At 36.9% G+C, this 13,022-nt stretch overlaps 1 protein-coding gene across 2 annotated transcripts in view; it reads left to right on the forward strand.

Moving 5' to 3' along the window:
* The first annotated feature begins 165 nt into the window (after nt 1-165).
* Nucleotides 166-13,022, forward strand: part of nck1b (NCK adaptor protein 1b) — a 112,061-nt gene continuing 99,204 nt past the window's right edge. For both annotated transcript variants that reach the window (XM_065294735.2, XM_065294734.2), the window contains exon 1: nt 166-339. The gene's annotated coding sequence lies outside the window, so the exon portion shown is untranslated. The remainder of the gene's footprint in view (nt 340-13,022) is intronic.

Raw genomic sequence — 13,022 nt, forward strand, 5'->3', positions numbered from 1 at the left:
TGTATCGGCGTTTGTGTTGACCGCAGTCTATATACTTCATGGACGTGACAATGCACCAATGATAAACAAGATTGCTCTTGGGTAACCAATGCGTAACTGGGAAAACGGTATTAGCCCCGCCTTTTAATAGCAGGTTAGATGTGGCAGTAGTGAGATAGGTAGAGGCGCAGTTCTCACGCTGCTGCTGCTGGATGCATTGGAAAGCCCTTCCCTTGAAACATAGCGAATATGTAGCGGAGAAAAAAAACGTATGCAATCTGTTTACTTCTCGTCATCGAATGTGTGCTTTATACACAACTGAACAACAGGAGACAAAGCTGCAGATCGGAACATTCAAGGGTAAGATGAAACGCATTTCTCAGAGATTTTAAGAGTTTGATGTTTGATTGTTGTAGCGTACACAGCTAAAGCAATGGATCAGATGGGTTAACTGCTTTAAATAATGTGATGATGATTGTGGTGTTATCAAAGTCATCACATAATTTAACGAATGAAACGATTTTAGAAGTGTGTCATGGATTAATAAATGCAATTGTCTTTGTTGTTGTAGTAATGGGGTTTGTGTAAAGATTGTGATCAGGCCTAACGTAACTCTGCTGTGATTGTAGGACAAACATTACCTCATATATATATACATGATAGACAATATAGATCGTATTTATTTATGAAATGCTTTGGTTTAAATACGTTTAATATTAAGTCTTGCATTTTAAGTATTTGATTATGAGTTGGATTTACACTTTGGCTTTGTTTAAATATTTGTAAAGAAATGTCCATTGGATTTTATTATAGTTTTTCTTCTAACATCTCTTCAAATGGTCTTTTCTAATTGGCATTTGATTGAAGCTTCATTGTTTTTTATTTGATGTTTATTTATCACACACAGTTATCAAGACAACATGTTATTCACAAATTGCTCTCCTACACAATTCACTGATCAGATATGATTTATTTTTATTGAATGTATTTGTTTCTAAATCTTTGTTAGTGCTTTCACATTGAGCTGTGAGTTTCGATCAGAATGTTGAGATGAAGCCTCAGTTTCTCGGCAAACACGCAAGACTACAAACATCAAAGTGTTGGCATTGTATACCGTACTTTCATTTACAGTTTCTTTTAATTGCTAGCACAACACAATTATTTACTTGCAACTCTTCTTCTCACACTAAAATAAATCCCATTGACTTCAAACAAGGGACCGAGTCACAATCTAGACACCAGAATATTATGGGACTAAAGGCTATATTGACTTGGGTCAATAAGCAAAAATTTAGCAGGCACACTGAACACCTTAGCAACCGCGTAGCAACCAAGTTAAAAACTGCTCTGTACACCTTAGCAATCACATAGCAATGCAATGCACTGGCAACAACACGGTATTTTTGGCAGTGACTTCTATTTAATAATTTAGTAATTTTGTTTGTAACAGGATGTTAAGTAAGTGTCTTTGTTTGCACTTTGTGGGGTGCGGTGCATTGCCCTGCAAAAATCTGCACACATCACCTCCTGTCAAATTATAGTACGCCGGTTCCTCCCTAACCTGGCTGATTCATAAACGTTATTGTTTCAACGTTTTATCAACGTTGAACAAACAACCGACGTTATTTCAACCAAATTTCAACGTTGATTTTTAAGCATTTTATTAACCTTTTTCAACCGTTTACTATTCACTGTTGTTTCAACGTTGTATCAACGTTGAACAAAAAACTGACGTTATTTCAACCAAATTTCAACGTTGATTTTTAAGCATTTTATTAACCTTTTTCAACCGTTTACTATTCACCGTTGTTTCAACGTTGTATCACCGTTGTTTCAACATTGTATCAACGTTGTATCAACGTTAAACAAACAACCAACGTTATTTCAACCAAATTTCAATGTTAAAGGTCAGTCATATGCCTGGTGCATATTTTTAGCACACACACACACGATCCATGCACACCTGATGTGTTCTGCGATTGAACTCCTTTTTTATGCTGTGCATTGATGTGTTTTGTGTTTATCTGGTGGCATGGTGTTAGGGTAAGGCCCGTACATTATCTGAATTACAGGGATGTGCGGTCGTAACTACTGTTATTTGATTGTCCACCGTCTTCTTATTAAAGTAACCGGTATTCACTGTCTGATGCCTGGCCGTTCATAAAGTAGCCAAAGAGCTTTACGTTTTTTGTTTTTCCATGACCTCAGTTGTATGCGCGCGTGCACGAATGTTTTGGGCCTGGGGCAGCTGGCAAATAGTGCAGTTTCTGTAATTATTGTCACACTGACAGGTCTCTCCGCAACCTCTCATTAAGTTAAATAAGGAAAAGAGCTAGAGAGCGAACGCAAATGAATGACTGAGAGGCATTTTGTCTGAGGCCCCGGGTCCTACGGAGCTGAGGGGCCCGGATCAAGGAGAAAGGGTTGGGGGATCTGGTGAAAGCAGCTATTTATATTTTGTCATTTCCTCCAGAAGTGAGTCGCCCCATGAGTGGGATTGGCAGAAATTGGTGTATCTGTGATCTGCGGGGAGCTGGTTCTTATCCTCAGACGTGGCTCTGTAAGCACAGCAGTCTCATTCAAGCATCGTGACCCCCTGCTTTCAGAGTAGCACCTGCTGTTCAGTCGCCTGCAGTGACGTGGCATTGATTTGCCACACGTGTCTCTCTTTCACTGTGCCAAAAGCAACTGCAGTATTACGTTTCTGGGCCTTTTAAGGGCTTTTAAGTTTGCTGGCACTGTACTTGGGCTGAAATATGGGTTTCCTGGACTCTTATTATATTCTGTGGTACCGATTGATAACTATATTTAAATACTGCGGTATACATGGTATTGTGGTACTTATAAAAAATACAGTTTTTGTTAGTGGAGATGTTAGAACTTTTGCCCATTCAATTTGTTTCCTTTAGTGTTGAAATAATAATCATGAACGTGCTAGAAAAACGTGTTAAACTGTAAAGGATAAATCATACTCATACGTTTTATTGCATGCATTGCTGCATTTAGAAATGCATTAGAACAGAATTGAACATAATGGAAAGTACCTTTCGAAGTGGGCAATTTACCTGCATTAGCCCGCATTTATATTTTGCAGTTGCCGGACGCTTTTATCAAAAGTGCATTCAAGCTACATTTTACTGTGTGTGTGTGTTTCCTGATTGAACCCATGACCTTTTGCGCTGCTAAACCCTGTTGCTCAGTTTTATCTCTGAGGCAGACTAGTTTCATGACATATCATCAGTTCTTGTTAGCTTAGCTAAACCAGTGACTTATAGCTTACTACATAAACAACCCTCCAGAGCAAGGGTGTCAAACTCATTTTAGGCTGAGGGTTGGATGTACACATTTTGACGCTTTTCGCATCTCTCCTATTTAGACACATGCAACTGCTGCGTCCTGTCTGAAAGTGTTTTTAAAATATGTATTTAATATTTATTAATAGATCATCATGCAGCCCGGATTAGACGCCTTTGGGGGCCGCATGCTTTTGACACCTTGCTTCATACAGTACCCTAACTGTCTGATGCGTATAGCACATGAATTTGGAAGCCTTTCTTAATCTAGTATATGAAGAGTTTTGGTTCCACAATGCGATAAACGTCATTAAAAAAAAAAAAATAGTTACCGGCTTACCGCCAAAATCAGTATTGTATCAGGTCAGTATTAAAAAGTAAATTCTTAAGTTTATGCAAAATCCAATATCTGCTGTGTTATTCTGTCATCTTTTCTCCCTTTATTCCCCAAAATGCGCTAAATGCCAGTCCACCTTCTCTGCAGAATGCAATAAATCCGCTCAACAAATCACAGCGCTCCATTCCACGCATTGTAAACTTTAATGGTGGCGCGTTGAATACACACAGAATTCTAGTTTTCTTCATCTACTTTGTACTTCTTGATCAACAAACAAACAAAAACAAAATAATACTTTTAATGGCATTGATAAACGTGGTGGTTTTCTGTGACCGGGAAAGAAACGTAAGCCATCAAAATCTTACGCGAGAGGCACTCATGAGACGGAAAAAAAGGCTGTTGCTTGTTCTCCTGACAGCATCAAGCTTCTTTCATGCTAACACATTGACCACAGGGGATCTTATGAAAACTTTGCATTATTTTACTTTAAGTCAATGAAAATCGAGCAGGACCAAAACATTTTACAGCTGATCGCTGTCAAAAAAAGTTCAGCAATGACAGTGTTCTTAACTAGTCAACTAAATGAATATAACATGCCAAAGATCAATGCACATTTATATATTGATTCAATAGATTAATTGCATTTTGAAAAAAAAACTTTATTGAATTTTGTGGAAAAAAATAATCAGTTTTATAATAAATCTTTGAAAATCAAATGATGGATTTTAATTTTTAATGTTATTATAACCTAAAGATGCTATGTGAAAGTTTGTAACAGAAAATAGTGGTTTTCATCTTGTCACTTTCTTGGTATAGAAAACTAACTTATAATGAAAATACCTGGTACTTTAAAATGTGCCAAAAAGTTAAGCTAACTATTATTTTTGAGTTCATTCAACATCTATCTTTGATTTAAGTTAACAGTAAAATTTTTTTTTAATTTTTGAAACTACACTAAAGTTAAAGAGTTTAGGAAACTTGCAAAAATGCATTTTTCAAGTTTAGTGTTACATGGCATTAGTCACATAATGTCTGAAGATAAATCTGTCGCCCCCATGTGTTAAATATATGCAGTGTTTGCCAAGCATTCACATCTGTGTTTGCATGCACAAATTAAGTTTTTTCAAAAACATAGTCTCAGAAACTTAAAAGTGTGCTAGTGTGTATCAGAGGGTCGTGTTGCAATACTCAAATCTACCTTTAGTTACTCAACACATGTTTCTGTTCTCCATTTTCATTAATGATGTTTGGTTAAGTGGTTTTACATGGGCTTACTCAAGCAAACGCAGTGAAGTCACTAGGGAGAAAGTATAAAAACTCGTCAGACACTCGTAAAGTCGACCAATAGCAGAGCTCTGACCGTACTGTACACATCATAGTGCACACATCATAAGCTGCTTGGAAACTGGCACATTTTTACCAGATAAGAGTTCATTTATTTTGAGTATTATTCATCAGAGGAATATGAGGGAGATAAAAGTGGTAATAGAAAATGTGTTTATGGTTAAGATGCAATTTTCACTTCTGTAGTTACAAATTAATATGGTAAGCATTTTATAGTCTTCTTGTGGGTTGTTTAAACCAAGATAGAAAGAGTTGTTTGTGCCATTTCCTTTTTTTTAGTATCTAGTTTCAGTCTTCTTTATAGGGCCAGATTAACAGTGTCACTTAAGTTCATCTCAGATGGCTGAAAGTCAACATGAAATCAAGACAAGCCCTACTGGACTAAACTAGTGAGTGTTGTCTGTGTTTCAAGAAAGTAGACATTTAAAACAAGTAGGGCTGATTCGATTTTTCGATTAATCGTTTTTTAAAACGTGGTCGATTCAGAATCGATTCTCAGAGAGCAGAATCGATTTTTTTTCTTTCATATTTATTTCTGCAAACATTGAACGAAAGATTAACATTAATCAAATTACTAGTCGTCTTCACTAGATGTCACCCTCTTTTTTGCCTAGCGCATGTTATCAAGGAGCAAGAGGCAAGCCTGTCATTCATTCATTCAGTGCTTAAAATGGCGGTTTCAGGTGCTTCGTTGATTTTATTAATTACCCACTTGTAACCTGCTGTTCACTGTTCTTTTTATTAATATAGTATTTGTATTAAATCTATATTCATTGAGTTGAATAGAGTATAAAAACTGGTCCGAGAGCCAGAATCGAAAATTGAATCGAGAATCGAAATCGAATCGATTTGGTACCTTGTGAATCGAAATCGAATCGATCTGGAAAATCTGAATCGATACCCAGCCCTAAAAACAAGTAGGGGTGGGTATCGATTCGATTCCGATTTGCAAGCTATCAAATCGATTCGATTTTCGATTCAATTTTCGATTCCAGTTCTCGGGTCGGTATTTATACTCGATTCAAGCATCAACGTCAATGAAGCACCTGAAACTGCCATTTTAAGCACTGAATGAATGAATGACAGGCTTGCCTCTCCCTTCTTGGTAACATCGCGCAAGGCAAAAAAGAGGGTGACATCTAGTGAAGAAGACTAGTAATTAGATTAACGTTAATCTTACGTTCTATGTTTGCAGAAATAAATATGAAAGAAAAATATCGATTCTGCTCTTTGAGAATCGATTTTGAATCGACCACATTAAAAAAAAACAATTAATCAAAAAATCTATTTTTTTGCCTAGCCCTAAAAACAAGTTTGCATGCTTACTGTTAAGTTTTTCTCTTGTGCTAGTATAATAGACCCAATGGTTTTGTCTGAAAATGCATTGCATTATCTAAAGAAAATGGGTTGTAAATTAGGGCTGGGTATCGATTCAGATGTTCCAGATCGTTTCGATTTCAATTCACAAGCTATCAGATCGATTCGATTACAATTCTCGATTTGATTACGATTATTTTTTAATACTCGGTTCTCGATTCAACTCAATGAATATAGATTTAATAAAAATACTATATTAATAAAAAAAGAACATACATAAATTTACAAGGGTAATTAATAAAAAGGCATTAAGAGCCTCAAACCTATATTAAACTCTTTTATTTTAGGTACACTTGGGTACATTAAAACAGAAACCATCTCTAATTTTAAACTGCATACAATGATGTTAAATACAATTGATGCAAGATGAAAAATGTATGCTGAAAAAAGTCAGAACAGTCTAGTGGAGAAAACTAGGAATTAGATTAACGTTAATCTTCGTAGCCTTTTGATAATCGATTTTGAATCGACCACGTAAAAACCCCAGATTAATCGAAAAATATAGTAGTCAACATTTGAAGTGGATCAAAAACATTCATCTAAGTTGTCCTAAGACAAGAACGGGTACTGGGTATTGGTTTTAAGACAACTTTTTGGAAAGGTTTTGATCCACTTCAAATGTTGACTAGTGTATATTTTTTTTGCCCAGCCCTATTGTAAATGCTTTTTTATGTTGACTTTGAAATTGAAGTGTGTAATCTGCTCCTGTGCTGTCACTTTTGGTAGAAAACAAATAAATATTCCCATTCAAGCTCAAACCTGTTGAGCCAATGAGTGCGTTTACATGCACAGTCTTACGCCGATTATGCTTAATAAACTGATAACACGTGGGGTCATGTAAACACGTAAAGCGGTTTTCTTTAATCGGGGAAAGCCCATAAACAGCGTATGCAAAAACCGATCGGCACAGGTAGTTTTTTGCTCATTACGCCGATTTCGCATGGCATGTAAACACCTTAACCCGCTTTCTCACGGTTTTGTCCATGTGCGCATGTCTCATGCTATAAACGTCACACGCGGAAGTAAGCGCAAAGTAACGCATAAAAGTCTCCGCTCGACTAAAGCAGTTGGCAGAGAAGCTGTTAAAATAGAAGCTCATGTTACATTTACAGGTTCTGCAGACACGATGAGAGATACAACAGTACAGCTTAAGACAGATATGCCGTCGGCTTTTTGATGGACTATTATGTACTATAGGTGGTGACGTCACTGCCTGCGAGAAACCTGATAATTCTCCAAGTCCCATGTAAACGCAGTTGACTGCATAGCCGGCTTATTGATTTGCATGTAAACGCATGAAAACAGTTTTCTATAATAAGCAGATTTTTGTTAGTTATCCGCTTATTCTGTGCATGTAAACGCACTCAATGTTGCCATGTTAGGTTTTTCACAACATGCGAGCAGGTTGAAAAGCTTACTTCTGACCTATGCAGCGGTGGGAAACGTTTGGACCCCCATGATTTGATTCAGAATCGATTCTTAACTTGCTTATTTGTGGGAGTGTAATGACGATACATTGATATGGATTGATGCTGATCGTATCGTTAGAAATATAATCAATGCCACACATAAACTGAGAAGAAATGTCATATTAGACCAAACTGATATAGACGATATTGTCTCATCCGGTATCCTGCTGGGAAAAATTCTGATGTATTACCAAAACTCAATACACTTTATACGTGTGTCTTTATACGTCCAGTATTTTCAAGGTTTCCACTTGAATTTAGCAGCTCCTTAAGCCTGTGTGGCCTCATGGGATTGAAATGTGTCCATCTGATGAATACTGAAAAATCTCAGCAAAACCAGTAGGTAATCAGGGTATTTCTCACATACTGTTTTTGCATATCGAGGTTTCGCTCATATTACTCATTTTGCACGCTGATTTTTGCATACTATACAGTATGGAAGCATGTGTTCAGCTATAAATCAATTGCTCATCATTGATTAAACCTAAAGAGGGTCCTTAAACATTCAAAAAGAACCCACTTCATTTTTAAAGCTAACATGTGTTTCCTGGGCACGTGCAATGGCACGCTTGCAGTGACACACCTTACCTTTAAACACCTGTGTGTTTGATCAGCAGAGACCGTGAAACTGAAATATTTGACCTGAATCTGTAAATAGGCCAGCAGAGAAACAGGTGTTGTATGTGTGTAGTGTCTCTTACACTTACACCTTTCTCAAAAAAAGCTCTTATGTGATGAAATATAGATTGTTTTGCCAAAGTATTTACTGCATTGTGCCCCTCTTGTCATTGTGCCAGAGCTCACGGGACTGCTAACGGAAATTAAAAAAGAAATAATTAAGATAAAGAGATCCAGTTATCTTTTCAGATGCACTTGCTGTCCGGGTTTGCTATCTGTGTGGTTTACATATTGGCAGATATTTTCACTGCGCAATGAATGCAGCTTTATACAGGATATGGGTAATTTTCCATGACGCATTTTTTATAAACCTGTCAGTCAGTTGTTTAACATAAAAACAAATTAGCAGGTTTAGGATTGCTTTGTATACAATGATAATGCAGCTGAACTGTTACTGTATAGAAACGTTTGCAGCACCTTGAGTTGGGGTCGTGGTTTGATTGGTGTGATGTGGTAGAGATATTTAAAGGCATGTTGTTCTGCTAAATCCCTGTTTACATGATAAATGTTTTATCTTTCTGTCATGGCGACTGTTGGTCACAGGTGTACAAAAATTTGGGACGTGTGTGTATATACAGAGTATTGTACTGTAACATGAAATTGAGTTTTTTTTTTTTTGCCTGCCCCACAGTCAGTCGATACATCGGTTGCATGTTATGATGAACTAAGATGGTATAAACTCTTCCAAAATTGCAGGATACAATGTGATTTACAATCTGGATTTTGCATTTGTGAATAGTATCAAGAAAGATGTTAACAGTGTGAACATCCTGCATAACGTTTGTATATGTAAGAGGCTTTCTCAGAGCAAAGGACCGAGTAAACTCATGCAACTTTCACTCACAAAATGAGCAGTTGCAGCTTACTCCTGGGTCATAAAGTACACTCGATTTCTCACAACATTGCTGATTTGTGTTTATATGAAAATCTGATTTACTCGCATGTTTTTCTGAACTAGATGAACATTTACCTCACGACCCCAAATGTGCATCCATCTGCATAGTGTGTACATAACCGAACTGAACAACTAGTTAATAAAGTATTTAAACGTCAGCATGTACATGGCAGGTTTTTTTCTTAAAAAATAAATGCCTAAATGGGGAAAAAGTCTTCTATATGAACGGTGCAGAAAATGACAGGGGCACGAGCATTTGCTGACTTGTTGCCAGATCTTGCACGAAAAAAAAAACAGCGAACAATGGAAATCCAATAATAAACAGAATTAAATACAAATGCTTTACCTCAAAGATTTAATAAAACCAAAAACTTGATCGCTTCATGAGACAAAATCCATAAACGGTTAAGCGCTAAAACGCTATGCAAGTACAAAAAAAGACGATAACCTGGCAACACTGCAAGCGCTGTGGAACAGCCTCACAAATGTGTTCAACACCCAACGCCAAGAGGTTTATTACAAAACAACACTGTTAAATAATTTGGTGAAAGCTGTGATTGATAATCACGTGTGACGGCATAACGTTGCTATGGTTATCTCTGTGTCAGTCATCACATTTTCAGGAGTGAGTCTTCTGTACAGACATGAAACGAACATTTAGGGATTCACTCCCGCAATTAAATGCGTTTGTCACTCCAGAAGGTTTGCAGTGTGTACAAGGCCATTTCAACAAATGTCAAGTAAAACTGTTATAGTTGAAATAATAGCGTGTTTGAAGATAAAGTCCTCAGTCAGGACATGGTGCCTCAGGACAAGCCTCTAGGGCTGTCACTTTTTATTCGATGTTCGAATATGCATTCGAACATGACGTGAAATATCCGTATTCGAACTATAAATAAACCATCCGGTTTTTAAAATGCCATGTGTAGCGCATTTTTTACAGTAACACCTCGTAATAGGAAGGAGGCTGAGAGTGAGACCGACGACGGCAACTGTGCGCAAGAGAGGGAATCAAATTGGACCAACATGAACCTAATGTGCATGTCAAGATAGAATTATAGTTTGTATATAAAATGACATTTTGTCATAGTGTTAAACATTATAGCAGAATAAAAAACTTGCGTTAATACGTTCGCATTATGAAAATAGCATGTATGAAGATAATTTCATCATTTTTACAACGCAATGTAAACTTTATATTAAACAACAACAGCATTTGGCTTGTAAACGGATTTTAAATGATCATGTGCTGACTGTCGCGCGTCACATAGACGACAGAGTCAAGTGAGATCTGCTTAACTTACCGGTAAGTTTAATTTCATCTCAAGTATCAAAGGGTTTGTGCTCTCTATCATTGAAAACGGGCAAGCAAACAGCACGCGCAGGGTTAATGTACTTGTCACTGACGGCTCACAAACGCGCAGGATAGGCTATGTATGTATGTGTGCTTGTTGTCAATGAGATTACTTCTCACAAACACGCTCAAGCGCGGGATATGTGTGCTTGTCAATGACGGGCATTAAATCCGCAGAATTCCGCGGAGTTTTCTGCCGAAATCTGCGGGCGCGAATTCCGTTTGGGCTCCTACTCCTGATGCTGTCCAGGTTGTCACATTATTGTCTGTAACTGTTCTGAATCATTTTTTTGTAGACTTCTGAGTCAAGTTTTGTATTCATAAGTTAATAACCTGCTGTTTCAAACATTAAGTAAAAAGGTAATCCAAACAGCCCAGTTTCAGTTTATGACTGTCACTGTTAATAATTTAGTGATTGAATTAGGGCTGCACGATTAATCGTATTTTTATCATGATAACGATATGCGTGCCCCACGATTAATTAATGACAATCGTCGCGATTAATGTGCAAAGACCAAGCACAAAACACACGTCTAGAATCAAGCAAAGTGTTTGTTATGGGCGGAGTCAGAGTAAACGGAGTGTTTCTTTTCAAGTGCAGTCTGTGTTTAGGTAGAAATACATTAGCATCACGAGATTTACAGTCATTCGAACATAATGGCAGAGCAACAAGAAGAAAGTGCAGAAATATGTATGTTTAATTCCCAAAAAGGGTCATATAGGCCTACTCCATTGTTTGGATATTTCGGATTTGAGGAAAGTGATGATAAGGTAAGTCACGAGTCTTGTGCAAACTGTGCTCCTGTTCCGTCCAAACGTGAAATATCAAGAGTTTCAAAAGCTGAAGACACAAGCCGCAACCATAAAAAATCCCCGACCATCCACGACACAGACAACAATAACGGATCGAGTATCATGTAAGTTAGCTAAGGATATGTGTCCAATAAGCACCGTGAGCAGCAAGGGGTTTAAAAAAAATATATTGCCACATAAAAAGGCATATCATAGCGATTTTTTTATTCAAAAATGTTTTATTTTAGTTTAATTCTAATTTGATATAAATATATATTACAGCCCTGCATTTCAGCCTTTTTACGCCCATTGGGTCGGGTTTCGGACCATTTTTAACATCACAGTTGGTATGCGGCCAGGCCTCTGGATTTTTTTAGGCTTCTCCACCTTTATATATAATAATTTAATTAAAAGAAACGTTGAGACATTGATAAATTGTAAAAGAAAGACGTTTAACCTATCGCACGAGTCCACTACGCACATTTAGAAATGCACCTGTTGCAACGGTATTTAGCGTCTCCGCCAGCAGCAGGACCTTCAGTGCAACAGGGAATATGGAGAACTGAATAAAAACCTTAAATACTATGCATAATCTATAAAAGACTTCTTTCGGTAGTCATGTGAAAAATGCGGTGTAAAGCCTTGAATTTTAATTGATGCATAGCGAATGTGTAAGGTAAAGCAACCTGCATGTTTATTTCGTTTCATGTTTATTTCGTTTTGTTTTGATTCATTATTTTTCTGCACCCCGCCGCGACTGCGATCAACAAAGCAGCCCCCCTCCGCTTTTTAAAAAATAGTGTGTTGATAATAAACATTTAAACTAACATTGTTATATGCTGAAAATATATATATTATATAGATGTTATTGTAGGCAAGTGAATTGTTGATTTGAGAGGCTCATTTGATCAAACAAGTCGTCAACATGACGTTAGCTGTCGGCCGCTAACCGCTTGGTCAGTATCAAAAACCTTAATTTAACAAATAAAAAAGGCTCTAAAATAAATAAAAGATATTTTATAATTTTGACAGTTAAAACTGAACTGATTTAATTGCTGCAATAGTAGTACAGCTGTAAGGAATCTGTGTAAGGAGTTATTTTTGTTATTTCTGCGGATTTCTTTGGCAAAATCTATGCGGAATTTTGCAGAATTATTTTAAATGTGTTAAAAAGATCTAAGAGAATGGGAGCTGTGGATATTACAAAACAATTAAATATTTTATAATATAGGTCTATAAATGTATATAATATTATATACATGGCTGTAAAGTGTAATAAAAATACTGAAGTAAATAGAAGTTCTTCACTAAAAGAATGATCGTATGTTTAATCGTGATCAAAAGTTTGAGCAAAACAATCGTGATCATCATTTTTCCTGTAATCGTGCAGCCCTAGATTGAATCTCCATTACGGTGGGTTTTGATGCGCGCCGGGGGAGGGGGGGGGGAGTGCCCAGATATTCGAATATATTCGGATAAATTGCATGATATTCGAAATCCGTTC

This window comes from Paramisgurnus dabryanus, chromosome 22, assembly GCF_030506205.2.
Source record: "Paramisgurnus dabryanus chromosome 22, PD_genome_1.1, whole genome shotgun sequence".
NCBI classification, from domain to species: Eukaryota; Metazoa; Chordata; class Actinopteri; order Cypriniformes; family Cobitidae; genus Paramisgurnus; species Paramisgurnus dabryanus.